This window comes from Lissotriton helveticus, chromosome 1_1 (genome assembly GCF_964261635.1).
Source record: "Lissotriton helveticus chromosome 1_1, aLisHel1.1, whole genome shotgun sequence".
NCBI lineage: Eukaryota > Metazoa > Chordata > Amphibia > Caudata > Salamandridae > Lissotriton > Lissotriton helveticus.
The window spans coordinates 121376867-121384878 of record NC_136057.1 but is presented as its reverse complement, the minus strand read 5'-3'; the positions used below and the strand labels follow the sequence as shown (position 1 = coordinate 121384878).

Below are 8012 nucleotides of genomic sequence, written 5' to 3'. Positions count from 1 at the left end.
GTACCTTGACAAGTGAAGGGCAATTAATTATTACATAGTTTGCAGAGGAAATAAGAGTTTGTGTTTTAGAATAGCGCTGTTGAAATGAAGCATCATTCTTTTCTGCACCAATAAAAACACTCTCTGTGCAGCTGAGATTGAGATTTGTGTAACTGTACAGAGCGCACATTTGCAAAAGTGATTCAGACTAACTGGCCCGTCTATATTTCTTGAGACACAGGCCTCTAAAACTTCCTTTTTTTCTGTTGCACAGTGTTGATCCACGAGTGAGGTCTTGTCAAGCTAAGCAAGTGTCTCACAGCCCCATCAAACTTCCTTCTCATGTGTCTTGATTGACGTGGAAGGCTTTGCCGCAATTAGTTTAAAAATTTAGTTATATTACAAAGAGGTTGTATGTTAGTGACCTTTAATTACAGTCGTTTCCCATTATTTTCAAAATATGTTTAGAGCTTCTCATTGTTCAAAATATAGAAATTTCTGATATTTATTTCTTCAAATGCACTTCATTTGATGATTTTTTTAAATGCAGAAAGTGTCACACATTTGGCAGCTGAGTGGGATTCATTTTTATAAGTACATTGAAATGTTACACATGAGCAATCTCAATTTATAGGTTTCCCTCGTCTTTATTGGCTGATTGTGCTCGGGAGAGAGTGTCACTCATAGCCGTTAAATGTCACTCATTGCTGTTAAATGTTACATAGTCGTTAAGTGTAACTCATAGCCGTTAAACGTTATCCATAGTCGTTAAGAGTCACTTATGGCCGTTAAATGTCACTCGTAACTGTTAAATGTCACTCATTGCCGTTAAATGTTACATAGTCGTTAAGTGTCACTTATGGCCGTTAAATGTCACTCATAATTTCACTGAAATGATACAAATGTCACACATAGCGATTTGAACCCTTGGCGCTGTGGCCCTCTGCAGGGTGCAGGGGCCCCAGCCCCTCCTCGGGGTCCCTTGGGGGGTTGTGGCACTCCAGGCCTCGCCTCTCCTCGTGCACCGGTTGGTGGGGGCAGAGGAGGCACCGCCCGGGTCTCCTCGAGACTGATGCGCGCGCTCAGACCGCTGCACAAGCTAGAAGCGCACGCGAACTAAACATCGCGTCTCATCAATGCGCATGCACAGGACCGCGTGTCATAACTGCGCATGTGCTGAGCGAAGACACCACTGACGCGCGTGCTCACGCCGCTGCACGAGGCACCATCGCGCGCGAATTAAACATTGGGTCTCATAGCTGCGCATGCGCAGGACCGCGCGTGATAGCTGCGCATGTGCGAAGCGGAGAAGCCGACCAGTGAAATGGAGAAAGTGATAGGACCTTTCACGGAGTGCGGACTGTGAACAGCCCTGGACAGAGGGCGCGGCCTGGACAGAGTCTAACGCAGCGAGGATACATCCTCCGGGATGAATCACGTGCGCAGGTTGGTGAATGTACGTGCGCCTGCGCAGAGGATAGACACCCCCCCCCCCTATAGAGGAGCCGAACCGAGGAGCTTTGCTTTAATCCATCTCTGCGCGAGGCGCCTCGTGCTCCGCTATAGCAGGCAGTGTCTGTACTCGGCGCATGCGGGAAGGGCGGCGGCGCGCGTGGACTGCGGCGGGGTTGCCATGGTGCCCAGGCAGCAATGATAGCAGCAGAGGGGTGGGGCTGGGACAGGCGCAGGGAGGGGGCGGGCTGTACCATGTTGGGGGCGCTGGGGGGGCTCGTGGGGTTCGAGGCAGGGGAGCAGGAGGAGTAAGGGGGTGGGTGGTGATGCTGGACGTAGGCAATGGTGGCAGTGTCTGTCCTCGGCGCATGCGCAGGTGTTCTGTTTAAGGCGCTCCCTTCGTTCAGTCCTGGGGCCTCTTGTTTTTCTCTCGCGCTCTTTCCCCGAAGGCGTCAGAGGCCTCACAGCGGGAGCAGAACAAAAGAAAAGCAGGTGCGGCGCCGAGAGAGCGCGGGGGGGGGGGGGGGGGGGGGGGGCGCGTGGAGGGTGCAATGCAAGGAATGTCAAGAGCGGGGGCACAGCAGCAGCATCCACGGAGGGAGCAATCCTTCTTCGAGCCTTTTTATTTATGCATTTTTATATAGCGCGGACTTTACCCGAAGGTGTCAGAGCGCTTCACAAAAGAAACAGAAATGGAACATAATGAGAAACATTACAAAAGCATACGTTACGTTACATAAGGTAATAGAGACATTAGTGATCAAACAAAATACATGAGGTAATAAAAATTGTGAGCAAACAACAATATATGAGGTAGTAAAGGTACTAGTGACAATTGTGAGCAAACAGAATACATGAGGTAGTAAAAATTGTGAGCAACCAAAATACATGAGGTAGTAACGGTAAAAGTGACAATTGTGAACAAACAGAATAATACAAATTGTGAGCAGCCAAAAATACATGAGGTAGTAAAAGGTGCACAGGAGGAAAAAGTGACAAGTGTGCAGTTACAAGAGAAAACAAAGTATCATTTGAGGTATAATACTGCAAAAGGTGCTAGGCATTCGGGCACAAGAACAAGCGTTATGACGTTATAAGCGTTATGGAGCCTTCTGACCGGCTCCAGTATAAATCCCCACACCTTCGGTGAGCAGGATACCGATATATACTGGATTACTTTGTTAGTCCGCTGGAATGATTGGGTAAAAAGATTCCCTCAAAAATGTGTGTATCTATCAATGGAAGGTAAGGGATGGGATGGCAGAATCAGACTAAGTTGGTTTCGCTATGAGGCCGGTTCCTGATAATCCAGCGGTGTTGAGTGACATGCCTGTATCGAATGTAGATTATGATGCCAATGACATTAAGAATACTTTACTACATTCTCCTGATGTTTCCCGAGTGGGTGCAGTGTCTGCTAAAAGCGATGGCGTGACTGGTGGAACTATAAAGCAAAATAAGAGAAAGTTATCTTCTGACACCGCAGTCTTCGTGACTGAGACAAGTAATACTGAAGACTCTGAGACTCACAGCCGTAATTTCTCCTTTCAGAGCGTTATTGCTGCAGATGGAATGAAGCCCAGAAGTAAGCACATTACTAAGGTACCAACAAAGTTTAATATTTTTCAATTGTATTAACTGTTTCTCTTTTGCAGCATTTGGAAATGCATTTTCTAGTTTAGTTGCTTTTTGTTTAGTTTTTTCTTGTAGGCTGTTACCTTTGGTTTAAAGGGAATGATGTTGTAGTGTGTGACCTTAATGCTGCAGTTTGCATTTCATTACCATCATTTGCTTACCCTGGAGAATCTCCAGGGTGCAGGAGGTTTGCTGTTCCAGAGTTCTTTCTTCAGCTTCTGGGCAGTTGTCACTCTGTGGCGATCTGTGGTCCTGTTTCTCTGCTCTTCTTGTAGTAGCTCTTATCAGAGCTTCAACCTCCTGCCAAAGATAATAAGATGCCAGGCATCACACAGCGCTCAACACAGCCTATGATGGGCTACGTCTATCTGCTCGGCACAGTTAGAGTGAGGATAAAGTTCTCCGGACCCATCCGGCTGTGAATGTAACCTAAGGGCTTAAGATGAAATGTAGAGCAAACCTCCTTCCTGAGTGGCTCAAGACTGCTGTGTGCAGACCCGATAGCTGGCAGCACCCTTGAGTATGTATGTATAAATCAGATTATGTTGGAAGTAACCTGCAATATACTGGCAGGCAGCACCCTGCCATAGAGTAGGATTTCCTGGTTGTGAAGGGCGGCTGATTCTGATTGGGTGCTTGATAGTTTTACAGAACCCCATGTTCTTCATTGTTCATGTTTGTCAGTAGTTAATGAAACACGCCCAGGCGTTTTATCTCTTCAGTTGACAGAAGCTGCAATAAAAGTTTCTTTGTCGTTGCAAAAAAATATGAATGGCCAACGAGCCTCTGTAGGTCAAAGAATGGAAGGGCTGGGGAACTGTCATTCATCTCACTGCTAAGCAGACCAGTGTCATGCTTCACCCTCACTCAGGCCTCTGATTTTAACCAATATCGCTTAGAACACTGGGACTTTAGAGACCATCCTTTTAATGAGAAAAACAAAACTACAAGTCTCATAAGCAATAGTGGTGGAAGGTGTCACTCATGACCTGGGACAACATCGAATTCAGCACATCCAGTTCCATTTTTTAAGTATTTGACACAATATTAAATTTATAACATTTGTTTTTTATGTTCATGAGTCACCAGAATACTATAAACGTGTCTTTTATTTTCAAGGTCAATTAAGTAATGGTCACCAGCTTGGAAGCTCTGTTCATTCTTCAGTATTTGTCATTGATCTCCATGTGTGGCTGGTTTGGGTCTGCCTCCTGCATCGTTCCCTATAACTCGCGCAGGTAAGGAGCTTGTAACAGCAACATGATGAGGCAGGTATCCGATCATTTTTGTGAAGGTGATGGTGGATGTGGTGGTGGATGCGGTGGATGTGGTGGTGGTGGATGTGGATTATCTGGATACTTCTGTAGTTCAGCTATGTTTGTCCTCAGTCTTTCGCTGGCTAACTAAGGCGCAGCTGAAATGTAATGAGGACAAATCCGAGGTCCTCCTTTATGGTTCTTTCCCTTCCGACTTTAAAAACTCGCTGTGGCCCCCGAACATTCCCTGCCCTAAGGTGATGGGTGGCCCGCTAAAAATCTTGGCATATGGTTTGGAGAGGACCTAAGATTCGAGGACCACATAGAGAAACGTTTGGGGACATGCTTTGCTACTCTGAGAATGCTACGTAGATTTTTTCCATTGCTTCCTAGAGAAGCAAGGGAGACTGTTGCCTGAGCTCTCATTCTAGCAAGGCTGGACTACGCGAACGCTCTGTTTAGCGGCATCCCCGCTTACCTGGTTAAACGTTTGCAGGTGATCCAGAACGCCGCTGTCCGTCTTTTATTTAATGTCCCGAGATGGCAGAGCGTTCAATCTCAGCTGTGCAGCCTCCACTGGCTGCCAGTGTCACATCGCATCTTGTTTAAATCTTTAGTACTCGCGTTTAGAGCAACCCATGATCAAGGACCTGCCTACCTGAAGAAGAGATTCGCTCTCTACGCCCCCACACGGGCCCTCAGATCATCTTCTCTATTCAAGATGACTCTTCCTCGCTTTAAGCGAACTAGACTAGGGGGCCAGTCCATAGCTGTTGTGGCTGCCCGAGCTTAGAATGCTCTCCCCCTCCATCTGCGTTCCACTCAAAGCATTGCCCAGTTTAAGAAAAACCTCAAAACCCATTTATTTAGGAGTGTGACATGAGTTGATTTCCGTTTGTCTTTTCTCTGCTTTTTCCCATCGCGCCAGGACACTCTCAAGTAACAGAGCGCGCTATAAAATGGTTTATACATACATACATACATACATACATACATGTGGTGGTGGAAGTGGTGGTGGATGTGGTGGTAGATGTGGTGGATGCGGTGGTGGTGGATGTGGTGGTGGATGTGGTGGTGGTGGATGTGGTGGATGTTGTGGTGGATGTGGCGGTGGGTGTGGTGGATGTGGTGGTGGTGCATGTGGTGGTGGTGGATGTGGTGGATGTGGCGGTGGATGTCATGGTGGATGTGGAGGTGATGGTGGATGTGGTGGTGGATGCGGTGGATGTGGTGGATGTGGTGGTGGATGCGGTGGTGGTGCATGTGGTGGATGCGGTGGTGGTGCATGTAGTGGTGGTGGATGTGGTGGTGATGGATGTGGCGGTGGATGTGGAGGTGATGGATGCGGTGGTGATGGTGGATGTGGTGGTGGTGGATGCGGTGGATATGGTGATGGTGGATGCGCATGCGGTGGTGGTGGTGGATGGGGTGGTGGTGGATGTGGTGGTGGATGTAGTGGTGGTGGTGGATGTGGTGGTGGTGGTGGATGTGGTGGTGGAAGTGGTGGTGGTGGATGTGGATGTGGATATAGCGCATACTTATGGCATGACTAAAAAAAAACAAGCTGGTTCTGAGACGCCGCGGGCTCTTAATGACTGAGATGAAATCAGCAGCATTCATGGATTTCTTAAAGTTTACAGGAGGGTAGGGGGGCCGTGGGCTTTGCAGCACTCATGGGCGGTTTTATAAATTTTGGTTATCCATTCGTTGTGGGCAAGAGATGGGGAGATTACCAGTGACGGAGGGCGCAGACCTTTGCAGCTGTGAGCGTATTCAATTAATGAAAAAAGAAAAGAAGACACGGCCGGCCGGCCATGAAACTGAAAGCACGGCCAGCCGGCCGTGAAAAAGATTTCTTAAAGTTTGTCAGAGGGGAGGGGGGCCGTGGGCTTTGCAGCACTCATGAGGCGGTTTTATACATTTTGGTTATCCATTCGTTGTGGGCAAGAGATGGGGAGATTACCAGTGTCGGAGGGCGCAGACCTTTGCAGCTGTGAGCGCATTCAATTAATGAAAAAAGAAAAGAAGACACGGCCGGCCGGCCGTGAAACTGAAAGCATGGCCAGCCGGCCGTGAAAAAGCCTTTGATGCAGCAGGGGGTAATTATGGGAGGAGAATGGCTGGGCTGAGGCAGAGGGCAAAGCCTTTGATGCAGCAGGGGACGGAGCGGGAAGAGCTGCTGCCGGCTCCAAGCTGACGATTTGATGCTGTGCACGCGCATTTTAACTAATTGCGCTTGCGCATTGAGTTAAAAGTGCACATGCACTCCATCAAATCGCCAGTCTAGGTAAGCTCTGTTTAAGCCCCTATAGTCTTGCTCTGCTCAATGCGCATGCGCATTGACAGGCGAGACCTAAAAACATTGTCATTTTCAACTTTATAAGTTGGGGAATTAAGTCCTGTAGGCTTGTCAATAGAAATAATCACACTTTGGCTACACAGTGAGAACAACTCTTGAAGCAAAGCGCTACACTGTAAGAACCCACAATAGTCTGCTATAGAGCATGTCCAACTTTTACACATTAGGCACCGAGCCTGGGCTCGACAAGGCACACTCAGGAGCTACGTTTATAATGTATTAAAAAATATATTTTCCTACATGTTAGATCGCTATCCTACTGCAGGATATTAAGTTTCATACAGCCAAACCACAATGGTGACCCTGGAGCCACGCTTTTACAGTTAAACATGTAGGTGTGTAAATGTACTTTGTAGCCCGCGCACAGTGGAAGGCCCCTTGTAAAGTTTGACTGCTTTCATTTATATTGCTATCTTAACCCCATTTAGATCACTGCAGTTTGAGGATCAGGGCCCTGACACTCGAAGTTAGGAGGTCGAGTTTTCTCAGTTTGAGACCTCCGCTTCGAATAGATGGCGTCATTGCAGATCATGCCTGTCTTAATTCAAAAATAAAAACACGGCTACTTCAGTTGAAGTGCAGTGTATGTTTCAATTAGGTCCTCAGCGGCAGCCCCAAATAGTCCTAGTTAAAGTAATCCCATCAGCCGAATAACGTGCACATTACTATTTATCAAATTATCGGGCCATCACTGTATCTTGATTATAATTCCTGCCTCCATTTTCTGAGTGCAGATAGGACAATTCACGTCAAATGTAGCTTAAAGTAATGCAGGCACTGTTAGCAGCAGTCGTAGCTCAAGTCCATAACCAACTGAAGCTCGCACGTCATCGATATTCACTTGCATATAAGGTAAAACTCAACACGTCAGCTCAACGCCCACTGCTACAAAAAGTGAAATTCCATCATTAAATAAAGTTGCATTGATCCATGACATAGATATTATAAAAGAAGCTCCGGCAGCATAAGTAAGGATGTAATTGTTCAAAGCTGACGTCACTGTGTCCCGTGAATAAAATAACCCAAAGAAACCCCCCAACGTTTGAACTGCAACTGAGATCAGAAGAACGAAGTGCAAAAAACCCCACGTGCGTGACCTAGTCCCCAGGGTTAGCCATTGCAGTCAGGCAAACCCGAGCCTCATTCTCATGATAGCATGGATATAGAAAGTACAGTATTTAAAACAGAACATTACAAATGCATATGATAGCATGGAAATCGAAAGTATAGTATTTAAAACATAACATTACGAATGCATATGATAGCATGGAAATCAAAAGTATAGTATTTAAAACATAACATTACGAATGCTGATGATAGCATGGAAATCG

The 8012-nt window shown here is 46.8% G+C and overlaps 1 protein-coding gene across 2 annotated transcripts in view; it reads left to right on the top strand.

Annotated features, from left to right (window-relative positions):
- Positions 1-1298: 1298 nt before the first annotated feature.
- The window catches only part of LOC144768135 (uncharacterized), a 48176-nt gene continuing 41462 nt past the window's right edge, over positions 1299-8012 (top strand). Inside the window, exons 1-3 of one of the 2 annotated variants that reach the window (XM_078651567.1) lie at positions 1299-1425; positions 2983-3033; positions 4186-4304. The gene's annotated coding sequence lies outside the window, so the exon portion shown is untranslated. Of the gene's footprint in view, positions 1426-2007; positions 2173-2982; positions 3034-4185; positions 4305-8012 lie in introns of those variants that run through there. The other variant, XM_078651575.1, reaches the window with a different exon arrangement.